Genomic DNA, 7401 nt, shown 5'->3' with positions numbered 1-7401 from the left:
GGAGTAAGACTTCGTTTACGAAGAACAAGCAGGTGTTTGATGGTCCACCTGAGGAAGTTAGTGGGAAAGATTTGTTGAAGCAGTTTAGGTATTTTGATGCAGAAAGGACGCCAGATGTAGGTGGACATGAAAACATTCGAGTCAATGCGGTTGGAGAGCTACATAACTGGCACAAAAAGAGTATTTTCTGGGATCTGCCATATTGGGAGAGTCATCTATTGCGGCATAATTTAGATGTCATGCATATTGAGAAGAACTTCTTCGATAATCTGATGAACACAGTCCTTAACATCCAAGGTAAAACGAAGGATAATTTGAAGTCAAGGTTGGATTTAGTCGATATTTGTGATCGTTCTGAACTTCACGTTGATGAGAACGGTACGGCCCCTTTTCCCATTTATCGGCTAGATGGTGCTAGAAAAGAAGAGTTCTTTGATTGGATTACAGATAAAGTGAAATTTCCTGACGGATATGCATCAAATTTGGGGAACTGCGTTGATAGAAGCGAAGGAAAGTTTACTGGCTTGAAGAGTCATGATTGTCATGTAATTATGCAGCGCCTCCTTCCGTTTGCTTTTTCAGCATTATTGCCACGTAATGTTCATGAAGCAATTGCAGGTATATTATATTTTTACAATTTAATTTATTTTTATATTTAACAATTATGCTTATAAAAAGTTAATACTTACGAAAATTATGTCTTTTATCTATGTAGGGATTAGTGTTTTCTTCCGCGACTTATGCAGCAGAGTAGTGACTGAAGAGGGTATTAATAATTTGAAGACAAACGCACCAGTCAGCATGTGCAACCTTGAGAAGATATTTCCTCCATCATTCTTTGATGTAATGGAACATCTTGCTATTCATCTCGCAAGAGAATTGGAACTTGGTGGTCCTGTGCAGTACAGATGGATGTATATTTTTGAGCGTTATATGCATCATCTGAAGAAGATGGTCAAAAATCAAAGCAGGGTGGAAGGATCTATAGTGGCACAGGTGATCAATGAAGAAACTGCAATCTTTGCTGAAAATTATTTTCCACCAGAAGTGCATACAAAACACCGAAGACCTGCTCGGCATGATGATAGAGGGGAGAGAGCAACATATCATGTTACTGTCCCAAGCATGTTCAAGGAAATAGGACGACTTAGTGGAAAATTCACGAAGCGGAGACTTACGGACACTGAGCACGCTCATTTGCAAACATATTTGCTCACCAACTGTGAAGATGTTCTACAATATGAGAGGTAAAAATATTTATTCATTTATTGTTAGATTAATATTCAATAAATTTATTTCATATTGATAATATTTTTGTATATAGTGTATATATGGCGGAGTTGCGTATGACTCACAGGCATGCAACAGAAGATGAGCTTCGACAACTTAGAGATAACGGATTTGCTGCGTGGCTTCGTAGTTATGTGAGTCATATATCATATTACCCTATGCAAATGATTAGTTTAAATTTAATATATATAAACTAATTAACTTTTCAATCATATATGTTTTTAATTTATAGGTGAATGATGGTTTGGCCAGAGGTCTTGTGTTCGATGATTGGATACGCGAATTTGTGCAGGGACCAAACTATGTGGTCAAATCATATCCTAAATTTTGTACGCGAGGATATGCATTCACAAGGAAAGGTCATTCTAAGACAACATATGATGCTGGTGTTTCATCTTCTTCTGGTGACGATGTCTACTACGGCAACATAAAAGAAATATTGGAAATCCAATTTCCTGGAATGGTTGGATTGCGTTGTGTAGTATTCTATTGTGATTGGTATGACACCACCCCAGATAGAGGAGTGAAGATTGATGCGTTTGGTGTTACATCAGTTCATTCGCGGCGGAAACTTCAATATTATGATCCCTTCATTCTTGGTTCGCAAGCTGATCAGGTATGTCAATCTATTCATAATTTTTTACCAATATAATTAATTAATGTTATATATTTTACTAATACTTGTATAATTGATATGTATAGGTGTGCTACATCAGTTACCCTCGGGTGACGTACAGAGACGATCCATGGGTTACTGTAACGCAAATCAACCCAAGAGGACGAGTGGATGGAACTTCTGATGATGATGAACCATTGCAACCAGAGTCTACCAGCAACGCCCAGGCAGTTGAAGATTTGGAAAATGTTCAACTCGTTGAGAATTTGACTGTGTTTGGACATGATGCTGTCGTACATTCAGAGCCGGAAGCCGAGGTTGGGGAGTTTGATGAAGATTCAGAAGATTCTGATTAGTTTTTTTTTTTTTTTTTTATTGGTCCGTCGGAAATCCCTCGCAATATACCGACGACATAGCGACGACAATGGGTTTCATTGAAAATTGGAAAGGTCGTCGGTATTTCGTCGGAAAATACCGACGACATTCCGACGAACTGGACAAGTTCGTCGGAATGTCGTCGGTATTTTCCGACGAAATACCGACGACATGTGTTTCTATAAAGTTTCAATCATAAAAATCTATAAATTTAGATGCCAAAACTATGAAAATAACACATAATAAGTGTTTAGTATAGTATTAGATCGCAACCGTTCAAATATAACAACTCATTAAAATATTTATGTATGCATATCATTGTTTTCATAACATCTCATCTTAACATTATATACTTATACAATCATATTTATATAAGCTTACACTACAAAAAATGTTATTGTGTAAAATCGTGTTATAAAACATTTTTATTGTTAAATCTTTATGCAAATACTATATATATTATCAAAGATTTGGATTTTGCATTTAGAAACTTGAAATCAACACCCTAAACACTAAGTCGTCGGAATTCCGTCGGAATATACCGACGGAATGTGTCCGTCGGAATATACAGACGGACACATTCCGTCGGAATTTCAATTTGCCCGGAAGAACCAAACCGCTTGAAAATTTTCGCGAATTGGCATTTGGTATATTTTAATTATACCGACAGAATACCGACGAACCCGTGTCCGTCGGAATCGTCTGATATAATAACCCTCCTCCTTCTTCTTTCTTCGTTATCTCCGCATCTCTCTCTCTAAATTCCTCTCTCCACCGGTGATTCACCGGCGATTCACCGGCGATTCCTCTCTCTACACCGGTGATTCCTCCCTCTACACCGGCGATTCCTCCCCCAAACCCTAAATCATGTAAGAATCATCCCAAACCTTCTTTAATCTCAATTGTTTAGGGTTTTGGATGTTAGATCTCGGATTTTAGGTTGTTTGATTGATAGTTTAGGATATATAAGTTAGGATTGTTGTTTGGATTGTTGTTTTAGTTTTTTTTAGAACATTTTTTTATTTTTAAAAACGTTTTTTGATTTTTAAAAACGTTTTTTGATTTTTTAAAACATTTTTTTTTATTTTTAAAAACGTTTTTCAAGTTTCCAGTAATGAAATATATATAATAAAACGTTTTTAAAATTTTTTAAAAATATTTAACAACATTTTTCTATATTTATAAAATTTTTATAATTTTGTATACATATATATATATGTAAATCATGTATAGTAAAAAATTTAAAATTTTTTATAATTTTTTATAAGTTTCCACTAATAAACTATGTATAATAAAACGTTTTTTTAAAAAAAATATAAATATTTAACAACATTTTTCTTCATTTATAAATTTTTAACAACATTTTTCTATATTTATAATTTTTTTATAATTTTGTATACATATATATATATATATATATAAAAGGTTTAATAGTTTTTTTTAAAACGTTTATAAAACCTTTTGTAAATATATAAATGAAAACATTAAAAATAGAAATGATTTGAAAATATGTTTGATGTATTAATTTTTTTTTTAGGGCCGAGGATGAAGCCCGCCCCGCAGCCCGTCTTCGACGTAGTTCGGTGAGCAGTTCCCGTGCATCGGGATCGTCTCATGACTCGGTTCCCGCATATATTCCCGCTCCAGCTCCCTCTGCCCCTCACGCTGCCCCTCACGCTGCTGCTCAACAGGATCCGGGGGTCATGCCGGTTCATCTATTGGTTCAACAACCAGGTCGAGAGCATCTCCCGTTTCTCCAACCCAACCCACGACGAGGCCATAGCACTTGGTTAGTATTTTTTTTATTTGTACCGTTATATTTTTTCCTTTAATTAACTTGCTAACTTGTATTTTTTTTAAAGGTTCACCAAGTCGAAAAATGGCATTAGCCGGAGCATCAACCAGATGATGTACTCCATGCTCCGTTTTGGATATCCAAAGTGGAGTGTGATCCCTTCCGACGAACGAGAGTTGTGGTTTCGTCAATTTGCGGTATAGTAACTCTTCATTTTTTTAAAGTTTTTACATTTTTTAAATATATTTACTTATTAAATTGTGTTTGTTTTGTAGCAAGAGTTCAACTGGCACTCCGATCTTACGGAAACAGTCCGTAAGAAATTCAACGAAAAGGCCATGGACTCTTACACAAAGCAGATAAACGCGTGGAAGACAGTTTGGCAGAAGAACAAGAAGCCACGGTTCATCAACGGGACGGTGTGGGAGCAGTTGATAGCTCATTGGGAGAAGGAAGAAACTGCAGAGACGTCTTCTAGGAACTCCAGGAACCGGAAGAGCGATCGTGGCGGGAAAGGTATGTATGTGCACAACCTCGGCGCTTGCTCTATGTCTACTAAGGAGGATGAACTTGTAAGTTTTTTATTATTATTTATCTTTATATTTTTTAAATAAATATTTTATATATTTCTTGGCTAATAATGGCGGTTTTTTTAGATCGAAGCAAATGACGGTAATCCCGTTGATCGTCTCCAACTCATTAAGGTGGCTCACACTAACAAGACGACGGGTCAAATTCAGGACCCCGTGATCAAAGGTGTAGTTGATTTGGTGGAAGCTGAAATAGTTTCTCAATCTCAGCCTCTCTCTGATGACGGCGACTCTACGGGAGCTTCAACCAACCTGTCTCTATTGCAAATAAATGAGATGGTTGAAAAGGTAATTTTTTTTATTAATATATTTTTTTTATAATGTCGATTACTTACTTGTCCCTATTTACTTACTTTAAATATTTTTGTAGGCGGTTCCTAAAAGGAAAGGAGGCCGTTTAGTTGGGTTGGCCCGTCGTGCTTCTTCGTATCCGGCATCTTCTTCGCAAGCTCCGTATGCCGATCCCATGATTCTCGAGGAGCTACATGACAAAGATGAACGGATTGGGGCATTGGAGGAGCAGAACACCACTATCCTTTCGGAGAATGCCACTATCCGTTCGGAGAATGCCACTATCCTTGCTGAGTTGGCATCCCAGAAGAAGTTCAACACCGAGATTATGCAGAAGCTAGATCGTTTGATGTCTTCGAGTTCATCTTAGTTTATTTCGGCTTTTTAAAACTTTCGGAATGTTTTTTTTTCTATTTCGGTTTGTATGAATTTTAAACTTTCTGAATGTTTTTTTCCTATTTCGGTTTGTATGAATTTAAATTATATAATATTATTAGTTTTAAATTTCTGATTTTTTTAATTTATTAATATCAAAAAATATATAAAAATGCAAAATCAATTCATTTTTAAAATTGGTATATACCGACGGACAGGGTCGTCGGAATATACCGACAGATATATATCCGTCGGAACGTACCGACGAACCACATTTCGTCGGAATATACCGACGAACTAGGTTCGTCGGTATATTCCGACGACAATTGTCCGCCGGTATATTCCGACGACCAGTGTTCGTCGGAATACACCGAGGAACACCCTACGTCGGAATTATCCGGGGAACGTTGTCCGTCGGTACGTAGTTTTTCCGATGAACTCTGGTCTCGTGTGTCCGCATCATAATATCGTCGGAAGTTCGTCAGAATGACGTTTCTCGGTATTCGTCAGAAAGTCGTCGGAAGTACTGACGAAATTCCGACGAATTTTTTTTTTCCGACGAAATGATACCGACGGACGGGTTCGTCGGAAATTCGTCGGAATCGGGCTATTCCGACGAATTTCCGACGATTTTGGCCATCAGAATCCCCCTGTTTTCTTGTAGTGTCGGTAGGTGAGAGGTGTCTGTCGATCGATGGGAGGTGAGGGGGGTCGATCGATATCAGTCTCTCTCTGTCGGTCGACTGCTGGCTCATGTCGTCGATCAATTTTGACGTAGAAAGGGGAGGGTGGGTGAGGATGTTTTTCTGTGAATTCCTCATGAGTCATGATCCGAACTGCTCTACACTCCGCAGTCGATTTAGCAGATGACATCGATCGATGGTTAGAGTAATCCGTCGATCGATCTTCGTCATGGTCTGTCGAGCGATGTGCATCCATTGACATCGGTCGACACCATTGTGATCCGCCGAAACTCATGGAGCTTTCAACTTCGAAGTCTCCTTCTCCAAGCTTCTCATGCTTCACCACCTGCCAGAAATCATCATCTATGATGGCATTTACGTGGTGTTTTGCTTTCTCATCTCCTGCCTCTCTAGCCAAGGCTTCTTGCCTCTTTACAGTGTCTCTAGTCTGAACCACTTGCATTTCAAGCTTCCTCACCTGAGTCCCTAGGGTCTCAATTCTTGTGTTCAGACTGTTGTAGGCAGAATCTATCTTCCCATTAAAGTCCACAGTGAGTTGTTGATGTCCTTCCAGAACTCTGTCAAGCATTGCTTCAATCTTGCTTTCCTGAGTCTGTGGTGGTGGATTCTGGTAAAATGAGTTTCCATAGCCTCTGCTGTTGTTACTGAAAGGTTTCTGGAACTGTGAACTCTGGTTACTCCTCTGACCATTGCCATAGATGTCTATGTTTCCACCCTGGTTTCCAGACCTCAGAAATCCAGTACCTCCAATGTAGTTCACATCTTCTTCTCCTTCCATGTCTACAGCTACTTCTCCTTCAGCTGAGCAGACCTGCTTCCTAACAAGCTCATGAACCACATCTAACTTTTCTCTAACTTCTTCTTCCACTCAAAGTCAGTGTTCTTGGTGCTCTGCTGTTTGCTAGATTTTCTAACAGTCTCAAAGCTTCCACCGGATTCATGGTGTTGAAGTTTCCCTCGCTAGCTGTATCAAGAGCCATCTGATACCTCAAGGCGATACCTCTGAAGAAAGTGCTCAGCAGTTGCACTTCGTTGAATCTGTGGTGTGGACAGTCTCGTTGGAAGAACTTGAATCTGATCCACGCATCTTTGAAAGACTCTCTAGTCTCCTGCATGAATGTAGCAATTTTGCTCCTCAAGTCTTCAGCGCGTGCCTCATCGAAGAAGTTTCGCAAGAAAGCATTCTTGATGTCGGCCCAGGATGTTAGAGATCCTGTGGGTAGCTGCTTAAGCCAGTGCATCACTTCTCCAGTCATAGAATACTTGAAGAGCTTGCACAATAGGTAGTCCTCGGGGACTCCATCCATACGAATAGCAGCGATAAGATCCTCGAACCTCTCTAGATGGTCCATAGGATGCTCGTGC

General features: G+C 38.9%; 1 non-coding gene across 1 annotated transcript; it reads left to right on the top strand.

Moving 5' to 3' along the window:
* Positions 1-7071: 7071 nt before the first annotated feature.
* LOC125590954 lies at positions 7072-7179 on the top strand. Its single transcript, XR_007326951.1, has one exon. It is a non-coding gene; the product is annotated as a small nucleolar RNA R71 (small nucleolar RNA).
* Positions 7180-7401: the final 222 nt, after the last annotated feature.

The sequence above is a fragment of the Brassica napus genome, chromosome C7 (assembly GCF_020379485.1).
Source record: "Brassica napus cultivar Da-Ae chromosome C7, Da-Ae, whole genome shotgun sequence".
Taxonomy (NCBI): Eukaryota; Viridiplantae; Streptophyta; class Magnoliopsida; order Brassicales; family Brassicaceae; genus Brassica; species Brassica napus.
The sequence above is the reverse complement of the archived record's forward strand: the minus strand, read 5'-3'. Positions and strand labels throughout refer to the sequence as shown.